We start from the raw sequence: 10,475 nt of genomic DNA, 5'->3' as shown, positions 1-10,475 counted from the left end.
TCCCAGCAGCCCAGCTTCCCCCCCCCCCCCGCCACGCACACACATCCCCAGGGAGCCCCGAAACAGAGGTATTTATTCTGCAATTCCCATTTTCATCCAGCAAAATTTCACCCGGGGACCCCAGGGGCCGGGCTGTATTTTGGAAATGATCTCCCCGAAAGGCACGGGGGGGGGTTTCCCCTGCCCCGAACACACTCAGCCCCCCACTCCCACGGGAGGTGCTGCCTCCAGCCTCCGCTGCTGCGTTCACGGTTAAAGATGCAGACGGCAGGGCAGCACGGCTGAAACCTTTTGCTGATGGAGCCCGGGGAACCACGGGGTGCCTGGGGACGCTGTATCCTGCCCGGGGAGGATGAATGCATCCAACCGATGGGTTGAGTTTAAAGAGAGGATGGCGATGCCTCCGTGGCTGGGCCACAAGAAAGCGGGTTATCACCTCCCAGCATGAGATGGGGAAAGAGGACGGATTAAACCTCGGCAGGGGGGGACCGTGCTGCCATGCCGAGGCCTGTCCTTGCGTGGGGTCAAAGCGGAGCCGGTGTCCCCCGGTCGCTGCCCTCCCTCCCTCTCTCCCCTGGCTTTTACCTGCACCCAGGAGCCTCGGCACACCTTCGCTCGCCGGCGGGTCAGCGGCATCCGGCGAGGCTGGGTCCAGCGTGGCTGGCACGCCGGGGAGCAGCCGAGGTGGGCAACGCGGGGACGATGCGATCCCTCCCTCCGGAGCTCAGGCACATCGCGTCCCCCCCGGGTGCCCACGCAGGCACGCACGGCTGCGCGCAGAGCCCTGCCGGCTGCAGCGCCGGCTCGGAGGAAGGGGAAGGAAAAAGCTTATTGTGTAATTTCACCACGGTTTTCATGGCCGGCTGAGCGCGGACGTCTCCCGAGAGCCGTGCCGGCCCCTTTCCTGCGGCACAGGGCGAGCATGCAGCCCCTGCAAGAGCGCTTGCCTTGCGGGGGGATTCTCATCACACACACCCCCAAAACAGCCTGTCCAAGCCCCTGTGAACGCAGACATCTGAAATATTAAATAAAATTAGGGGGGTCCCCATCAAAGCGGAATTCGCCAGCCCTCTCCATCACCTTTAGCTGGTTTTTAAGCCTCCCCATCACTCAGACCCCTGAGGATTGTGAGTTACCTGCTCTGTTCCTCCCCAGATGAGCCAGTCCGGGGAAAAAAAAACCACAACAATTGAGATCAGAGGGAGAAAAGCCCCAGTGGGGATGAGAAACTAGGTGAGAGCAGCCGGCGCAGCGTGCGGTGGGATGAGGGCAGCACTCGGGGAGCAAGACCCCTGGGAGGCATGTCCCAGAGGGGGTGTTACATGCCCGGGTGGCAATTTTGGGATGCTCACGACAGGGAGTCTCTGATACAAAGAGAAGCAAATGACCATGTAGAGGAGGCCACCAACCCCTCCACCTCCGCCCCTGCCAGCCTCTGCCAGGGCATCTCAGCCCTCCCAAAAGGACCCTGTCACTCGGCCAGCCACTATCCGCATTAACCCAACAGGCTGTCTCCGAAGGGGGGTGTTTTGGGGGAGCAACGGCCTCCCCCAGCTCTGCAGCACTTCCCAGGCAGTAGCACGCATCCTCCGACAGCGAGGGGAGGCTGGAAACCCCCGTGTCAGCATGGCATCCCTGGTCCTGCTTATCTTCCCTGCTCCAGCATCACCCCAACCCAGAGCAGAGCCCTTTTCCGTACTCCTGTATCAGACCATCCCTCCACGGTCAGGGAGACGGCGATCATTGACCCAGCACACCCCGGAGGACCAGCAGCAATAGCCAGTCCTGCTCTGCTACCCATGGGGAGTGAAAATCAGGCTTGGCTGTAACATCAGCACCTTCCCCCGCCAAGAGATGCTGTGGAGGGACGGCCCATGAGCAGCACATCTTACGAACCCAGGGAAATATTGCTGGGACTGGTGCTGAGGGGACTGCAGCATCCCCAGCAGAGCCTGGCCAAACCCAGAGGCTGCCGCACAAGGGCACTCTAGGAAGAGAGTCAAAAGCCTTTTCAGTCCTTTTGAGCCACGCAGGAGCGAGAGAGATAGGTAAGTCACTCCTGCCACGGAGCATCCTCACAGGGAGAGCTCAGATAGTGCCAATCAGTGAGAAACTCCCCGTCCGTCCCCGCGTGGAGGGGATGCTGCCTACCCCCCCGCACACATCAGCAGCAGCCCACAGAGGAAACAACGCGTTCGTGACACAAAGTTTGAGCTCAGCAGAAATCCAAGAGCATTTCTGAGTGACTGAGGGTGATTACTATAATTAAGTCAGATTTCAGAAATTGCTGGTGACATGTAAAAACACATCCCAGATCCCCAGTTTTTATATAACGTGATGGTGAGGGTTTTACTGCCTTCCCCCTTGCTGGCTTTTGCTGGTTGGGTTTTCACGTGGCTGCCCGATCTTTAAAGCATGACTTGCAGGTTGTGTTTTTTATCTGTCGGTTCTGCTGCTGACCTCGGGTTTGCACCGGAGCACGGGAGACGGAAACCCCGGAGATGTGCCGGCATGCACACTCCTGGCGCCGAACCAAACCCAGCCTCCGGCACCGGGATGGGAGACGGGCAGTTTTATGCCTGCTCCACCTGCTTCGCTAACTCACAGCCCTCCCCAGGAATGATTCACCTTAACGAGGAAAGGAGAGGCCCTGGGCTGCTCGCCAGGGCGCCAGGAGAGCATCTGCCCCATGACTCTGCCGTGCCCCCCCGCCTCGGCTGGAAGTGGCCAAGGACCAGGGCAGCCCGCCTCTGCCAAGGTTGAGGTTGGGTTATTAACCCGCCTGCACCCGTATGAGATGTTCGAGACTTTCCAAGCAGCTTGCGGAAACCTCTCCGTGGTGGTGCCCCCCAAAAGCACCCTCCTGGGAGAGCAGCTGCTCGGCGAGATGGAGGGACCCTGGTCCCCAGCTCCATCCCCAGCCGAGACCCATCTCCCACCTCCCCCCGACTCTTGCAGCCGCATCCACCCTCCAGCACCCACCTCCCTCCTCGGGGCATTTGGAGGGAGCCCGTGGGCACCCACAGACCCACCGGCACTGGGGCCCCAGCTGCAGCTCTGCCCCCGGATTGACGTGGATATTCATCACTCCATTCCCTTTTTTGCAGACAAAAGGCTCCAGGGGTGGCTGTGTCTGTCGCACACGATAAGTGGCCTATTTTCCTCCCCCGATCACAACACGGCACGACTCCAGCAGCAGGCGGGTGCTGCGAGACAGCCAAGCTCACATCTGCCGGGGCCGGTTCTCCAGCAACAGGAGGGAAGCAGAGAGGAGGAATCGGTGCTGAGCAGAGGGTGACATCCCCACCTACTCGGCAGCTACAAGGGGAAGCCCCTCTTTTGTGGAAGTTACTAAAGTATTGGGCAATTTCTGGCTTCACGCCCTTGAGCAAAAAGCAGCCCAGGAGAGCAGGGCTGGGCACAAGGCACAGGGGAAGGCGCTGACAGCTCTGGAAAGGAGCCAGGGTTTCGAAGACAGAAGGATGTGATGCAACATCCCGCTGTAAGGAATGGGGGCAGAGCAAGAGCAGGGAGAAACGAGAGAAAAGCTCTGACAAAAGCCCCAAAGCCCAGGTCCTGCATGCAAACTCCATAGGGCCGGGCTGACCCCATGGTGCGAGTCGAGCCCCATGAAAGAGGGGCAGCTCCTCTGCTGCGGCTGGACGTGTCTGCGGCCACAGCCTGGGCAGGGACGTGCCCACCCGGAGCACAGCAAAAGCGCATGAGGTGGGACAGGGGCAACAAGACATTTCAACACCACAGAGTCACTTGCACAACAAGAAATTATTAAAAAGACCCACAACAGTACGAAACCATCCAAGCCCCAAAGGATATTCACCCTCCACTGTCTCATGGGCTGAGGGATTTGGTTCAGACTCAGGAGACAAGGAAGATGTTGGGTCCCTGGTGCGTACCTAGCCATGTCCTCCCACGCCCTCTCACAGCCCAGACCACCCTCCCGTGGCCACCTCGCTCCGTGGCCACCCCGCTCCGTGGCCACCCCACACCGTCTCCCCTGTGCCCAGCCCAGGAGCTCCCAGCTGCTCACTGAGCCCTTCAAACCCAACACCCCAGCGTGAACATACGATGCAAGAGCGTGTTGCAACACCACATATTGTTGTGACACGGCTGCTAAAAACCTAAATAAGCCGCTCTTCCAGACTGGTCCTCTGCAAATCCTTCCTAATCCAATCTGGTTTATGGCATTAAGTTGGACCCTCATGTACTGAACGCCCCTATTTGTACAATGGTTGGGTAAATCCTCTCGTTTCCTTATTCCTGGTTGAATCTCTGATGCAGAGATCACCAGAGCTTCCTTCTCCTCACCTGTGGAAGTACCTAAGGATGAGGATCCGCCTGCGCTCCCAGCTTCACACCCCGCTGGCACATCCCATGTGTGGCACACCACCGGTCCGGGCACGGGAAACCATCTCCCCTGCGCCGACTGTAACCGAGCTGAACGCAGCTGAACACAGCCGGGCACTGCCGAGCAGCTTCTCCTTTGCCGGGTGTTTATGTGGTTTAAAACACGGGGTTTTCTCCACCTTAGCCAGACACAGCGGAAGAGCTAGAGGGGACGAGCCCTGCACTGACCTCCAGCTTGCCCCAGTAAATCGCAGCTGGGATCCAGGCTACGAAACAAGCCTGAAAACACAGCGATTTGGTGCATTATTCATGCAGAGCAGAAGATGCCAGAGCACACGCTCCCCGCCACAGCTCTGCCCTTCCTGGGGCCACCCCACGGCTGGATCCTGCATCAGGGGGACACGACTGCACTGCCAGCTGCCGCTTACATCTCTGCTGGGCAAAGTGGAGCTTGCCACGGGCTGTCAAAGACACACTCCTCCTTGATGCTAACTTCTTCAGGGAGGAAAAAGCCTTCCCGTGTCTCCCCGGGGTCCTCTCGGTTAGCAAACATCTGCCACAGCACGTGCGTTAGACGAGCTCAGCGAGGGAGGCAGGCGTCAGCAAGTTAGGATGAAGGTGTTATAATTACCCTCAGCCTCCCTGTAATCTGCAGAGTGCCGAAAAGTTATGCCACGGAAAAGGAAAGCAGCCGAACCTATTTATATTGCCTTCCCGGGGAGACACAGATGGCCAGGCTGACACGAGCTCGAGCAACGCAAGCGGGGCTCCTCTCTCTGTGCTTTCCCTGCAAATACACCCAAAATCGTGTTTGGCTCCATCAAACATTTAATACAGAAATAGCTGGGGCCCGCGCGGGCGTTGCATACACACCATTGCTGGCTGCATGGCGAGATGGCCCCGGGGAAGAGCTCCTGCTGCACCTGCAATTTAAATAATTCCCCCGAGTGCTGCTCTTCGTCCTCTCCCTGCCCAGTAAACCAGCCCGCGGGAGCACGGCAAACCACCCAGGGAGTGCCGGCAGCGACGGAGCTGGGGGAAATGAAGCTGGTTTTGATCCCTCCCACCCATGCGAGGAAGCCAGGACGGGCAAGGAGCAAACGCGGGGCTGCCAGGAGTGCAAAGGTTGCACGGGCGAGTGACAGCTCAGCTTTCTGCTCCGGCAGCATCACGGGGCCAGGGCGGCAGCGGGGAGCACGCCAGCATCGTGGGGCAGCTCCCAAAGCAGCAGAAGGGGCCTCGGCGTGGCAGGTTCTGTCTCAGCTTCTGCAAACCGCCTGGTTTCCCAGGGAAAGGCAGCCCAGCACTGCACCTCAATGCTGGGCAAAACCCCACGGTGCCTCCACCAGCCTCCCCAAAACATGCCGCTCGCTGATACCTGCAGCACTTGCCCGGCACAGCCCCCATGTTTTATGTCCCCTCTCCCTTTTCTGGCTCAGCTGCTAGAAAGGGTGACAAGCCACGGTTAAGTATCACCTCCAACCGTGCCGTCTTACCCAGGCAGAGCGTGGTCCATCACCGCCCCACGCACGGGAGAGAGGAGCCCGTGGCAGCCCCGCGGTCCCTGTTCAGACGTGAGCAGCTCAGGACAAGTGCAGTGGATGCTCGGGAGATGCTGGCGGCGGCAGCACCAAAGGGAGGGTCACCGGCAAGATGGTGCAGATTACTCGAGCCCAGCAATGTGGATGCTAAGGGCACGACACGCTGGCAGAGGACCGAATGCTATTCTTCTGCTTTTATTTCCAAATCCTGACAAAGACGTGGATTCCCGAGCAGGCCAGCTCACCCATCCGCTCCTGAGCACCCCGCTTGGGTGTAACCTCCCCGCAGACCTCCCTGCTCTCCCAATCATCTTTCCCAAGGGTCGGCTGATTTAACTTTAACTTCGTCAGCATCCTCCGCAACCCTCCATGTGCAGCCTGCCACGTCGGGCATCACCATCGACCTTCCCGATCAGCAGCACACGGTGCCCAGCAGCAAGTGGGCAGGGACAGGGAGGACGAAAGACCCGTTGCATTGCCAGACAGGAGATCGCTGCATCCCCAGGGAACTGTGTCCCTAATTGTTTTGCATTAAGAGCTTCCAAATTCATGAGCACGATAACCAGGAAGAGGAGAAAAGCAATTAAATTAACCCCAGGAGCCATGAAAGGCAGCTTCGCCTCGCGGTCCTGCAGCCCTCCGTAATGCGGCGTGCTCCTTCCGACTCCCCGCAGACCTCCCTGCTCTCCCAATCATCTTTCCCAAGGGTCGGCTGATTTAACTTTAACTTCGTCAGCATCCTCCGCAACCCTCCATGTGCAGCCTGCCACGTCGGGCATCACCATCGACCTTCCCGATCAGCAGCACACGGTGCCCAGCAGCAAGTGGGCAGGGACAGGGAGGACGAAAGACCCGTTGCATTGCCAGACAGGAGATCGCTGCATCCCCAGGGAACTGTGTCCCTAATTGTTTTGCATTAAGAGCTTCCAAATTCATGAGCACGATAACCAGGAAGAGGAGAAAAGCAATTAAATTAACCCCAGGAGCCATGAAAGGCAGCTTCGCCTCGCGGTCCTGCAGCCCTCCGTATGGGATGGGATGGGATGGGATGGGATGGGATGGGATGGGATGGGATGCCAGCCGGCCGGTGCCAGTCACCCCCAGGCGACTATTTCTTAACATGCGCCAAATCTACGCAAACCAAACTCATTTTGCACACACCCACCAAAGCCGCTTCCCCGGCAAAACCCATCACGCTCTCCTAAAGTGCTTTGTGCGATATAATTTCCTTTCCAGTTACAACAGCCAGCAGTGACTCTCAGCTCTCTGTTTGTGTGAAGCTCTATCACATGCTGCGTAACAGCCCAACAAGGAATTTATAAATACAGTCTTTTGAGGCAGTAATTGTCACTCCAGCCATCTGTTAAAATGGAGAGCTAGGCAGCGGCGCGGCGGAGGTGAAAATACCCGGGAAAGCGTCGCAGCGGTGCCATGGGTGAGCTTCCAAGGGGGAGCAGGGGAGATGCCGTGGTTTGGGATCTCATGGGAGCTGCACTTTGATCATTGGCCATTGATCCTAGGGCTCATCCTGCTCACCGCCCGAAAAGATGCCTGATTTCCAAACTACATCAAATTTGCCAACTTTTGTCATTCCACACCTTCTTCTTGCCGTGTGGGGTGCAGGCCAGCACCTAATATTTTCTCCCAGCAGACTCCAGCGGCTTTGCCAGGTGGAATCAGCTGTGCCGCAGGCAGACGCCCACCCTCGGGGAGCCCCGAGGGGCTGCTCTGGCCCCAGCATCGCTCCCCGGGGGAGCCCCGCAGCACAAAAATTTGCTTTTTACCTTCAATCCGTGGGAGCTGGCTCCCCGGGGCTGCTCCTGCCAGCGGGCAAGAAGTGGCTGGCAAAAGGCGATGCCCCGTGCACCCCGGCGAGCTTGGTCCCGGGGCGGATACAGCCTAGCGTTACAGGGAGTTTTGCAAGCATTTACCAGTGCACGATGATTAATTAAAGCTACGATTGTCAACATAAAAGATAAACAAGGTGAGCTGGTGATGCACCCGGTGCTCTTCCCTCTCCCCGGGTGCCGCCCTGCTCCTGACGTGCCCCGAGAGCCGTGATGTGAGCCCCCGAAGGGGCTGCGTGCCGAAACATGGCCCCGGGCGAGCGCCGGGGTGGACTGGAAAGACCTGTTGCTGCTCACACTGCCGGAGCCACGAGCCACGAGGGCACGGGGCTGGACGGAGAGGTGTGGCGGAGGCCAGCGAAGCCGGTGTCACCGCCTCCCGTGCCATCACCGACACCCCTCCGCTTGGCAAAGGTTTGGAGCAACGTTAGCAGCTGGCGGCGGAGGCAGCTGGATGCATCCCGCAGCCCAGAGCGTGAGCCCAAAGCCATGCAACCCCCTGCGAGGCTGTGCCCGCAAAGGGAATACACCCATTTAATTCTGCCCTTGTGTAAGGCTGGGTCTGCGGGTCCCTGACCTGCGGCCAGGACCCCCAAGTGCTGGAGGAGTAACCCCCCCATCCCAAATCCAGAGTAAATGGGATGCCCCAAGGCAGCCACTCCCCTGCCCCGGTCCGCACCTCCCACTGCTCCGACCGTGGCACAAAGCGCCTGCAAACCAGTTTAGCCAGGGGGGAAAAAAAAAAAGAACAAAGAAAAAAAAAAGGCAGCTTTATTTCTCCCTGACATTTAATAACCTTTATTGTCCTCCGAGCGGCGGTTTCCCATCCCAAGAGCCGGCAGCACGGCTGATCTTCCTCCAGGCTGGAAACGCTTTAGAGCCCAGCAGCCTCCCCGTCTCCCCGCTCTCCACCAACAGCGAGAAACCCCGAAAGGTTCAAAAAGCACAAAACAGAAGGAAACGCCACGGGAAGCGGCAGCCCTGGATGCCGGGGCTGGGCTGGTTCCTCCGGAGCTCGCTGCAAACCCTGCATCCCTGCCGCCTCCCACGGCTCCCGGCTTCGCCCCGCAGCATTTCCCGGGCTGCTCCGGTTATTTTTCAGCCTTGCTGCGTGCACTGAGCTCGTACAAAAGGTGCCAGCAGAGCATCCAACCCGTTGGATGAGGTAGTTACTAGGTGAGGGGAGAGCTGCTGACAACTCGCAGGAGGCAAAAGGAGAAATTAATGGTGCTGCAATTCCCACTGCCTCCGTCATTAGGAAAAGAAAACGCATTCGAGCATCCTCACTCGAATGCACAATGTAATTTGTTTCAAGTTTAATACCATCCTCCTTCCCGGAGATGGGCTGAAGCTGGGAAAAGGCTCCGGTTTTATCGGCCGCGCTTCAGGGCAGATGCAAGGCCAAGGAGGTGATTTGCAGAGAGTTTTATAAAGGGAAAAAAACTCATCTAAACCTGCACTGTGTTGGTGCTGCAAGAGGCAACCGGCCACTAAACTGTTACAGACGTTATCACCCAGAGCTGCTTGATAATAAAATAGCTAAAATTAGCTCAGTATTTAGCAGAAGTCTTTTATGGAGGGTGTCAGTAAGTTTTTCTCCTACCCACCAAACTCTGCACCACTAAAACTGCCTGGCGCCAGTCACCGTGCTCCTGCACGAGACAGTGGCATCACCTCACCTGAAAGCACGAGTTTTGGGGCAGGACAGGAGAAGGACAGGGCAATCCCAGTTTTATCTGGGATTTAATCCTCTCCTCGAGCCCTGGGCTTTGCACAAGGAGGTTGGGATTTTCCCCAGCCTGGCTCACGGTGTTTCCTCCTCGGGGCCTCTTGTTTGCACAGCCGGCTTGCAAACGTTTCCTCCTCCCGGTGCCATGAAACGGCTGCACTCGCCCCTCGACGCGGCTCCGGGGGGTGCAGCCCAGCTGGGCATCAGCATCCACGACTCCCCAGACCCCCAAACCCCACTAATTAAGGCATCAGATCTGCTCAGCTCATCCCCCCCGAAAGCTGCAGAGCTCCCCTGCACCTTCTGCTTCTGGCTTTTAATCCAAGAGCACGGCCGGGGCCGTCAGCCATGTCACGCTACGTTAAGTCAAGTCAGGTCTCCAGGCGTTGCCAGAATAGAGAAATAATAAAATACAGACCTGGTGGTCCCACGGCAGCAAAATCGCTGGGCTTTTTCTCCAGGGTTGGAACAAGGAAGAGAGAAAACACGCTTGCTCCAGAGCACAGGCAAACAACAGCTTATCACCACGTTAGCAGCCTCAAGGCTATGGCACGGCTTCAGGAAAAGTATTATTCCTCTCCGCTCACGGTAAAGTTTCTATTTTTGGCCCCTCCGTCACACCAAGCCGCTGCCTTCACCCGCACTGGGCTGGGAAACCAGCCAGGCCCACAACCCCGAGGGATCCCTGCAAAGCCCGGTTCCTCCGCGGCTGCCAAACTCACCAGCAAATGGCTAAACTTTGGGTAAAACAGAGAGAATTTTTGTTAAGACTGCAGATTCCTTGCAGTTCACCTTGGTTTGATTTTTTCGTTCGGTTTTTTCCCTTGAAATGGCTTATTTCCTGGGACATCTCCCCGGCAGAGACCCAACACATCAGCCCGCGGCAGGCACTGTGTGGCATTGCCACCAACCGCCCAAATTTTGCAGAGGGAGTTAAATCAGGGTGGCTGAAATGCATCTGACTGCAGATGCCGAAGGGCATCGGCCGGGGGG

The 10,475-nt window shown here is 57.9% G+C and overlaps 1 protein-coding gene across 1 annotated transcript in view; it reads right to left on the bottom strand.

Moving 5' to 3' along the window:
- Window positions 1–9,972, bottom strand: part of KIAA0513 (KIAA0513 ortholog) — a 28,034-nt gene extending 18,062 nt beyond the window's left edge. Inside the window, exon 1 of the mRNA XM_009277277.2 lies at window positions 9,901–9,972. The gene's annotated coding sequence lies outside the window, so the exon portion shown is untranslated. The remainder of the gene's footprint in view (window positions 1–9,900) is intronic.
- Window positions 9,973–10,475: the final 503 nt, after the last annotated feature.

The sequence above is a fragment of the Aptenodytes forsteri genome, unplaced genomic scaffold (assembly GCF_000699145.1).
Source record: "Aptenodytes forsteri isolate BGI_AS27 unplaced genomic scaffold, ASM69914v1 Scaffold50, whole genome shotgun sequence".
In the NCBI taxonomy this organism is placed as follows: Eukaryota; Metazoa; Chordata; class Aves; order Sphenisciformes; family Spheniscidae; genus Aptenodytes; species Aptenodytes forsteri.
Note: the sequence above shows the minus strand (reverse complement) of the source record. Positions and strands in the feature narration are given on the sequence as shown.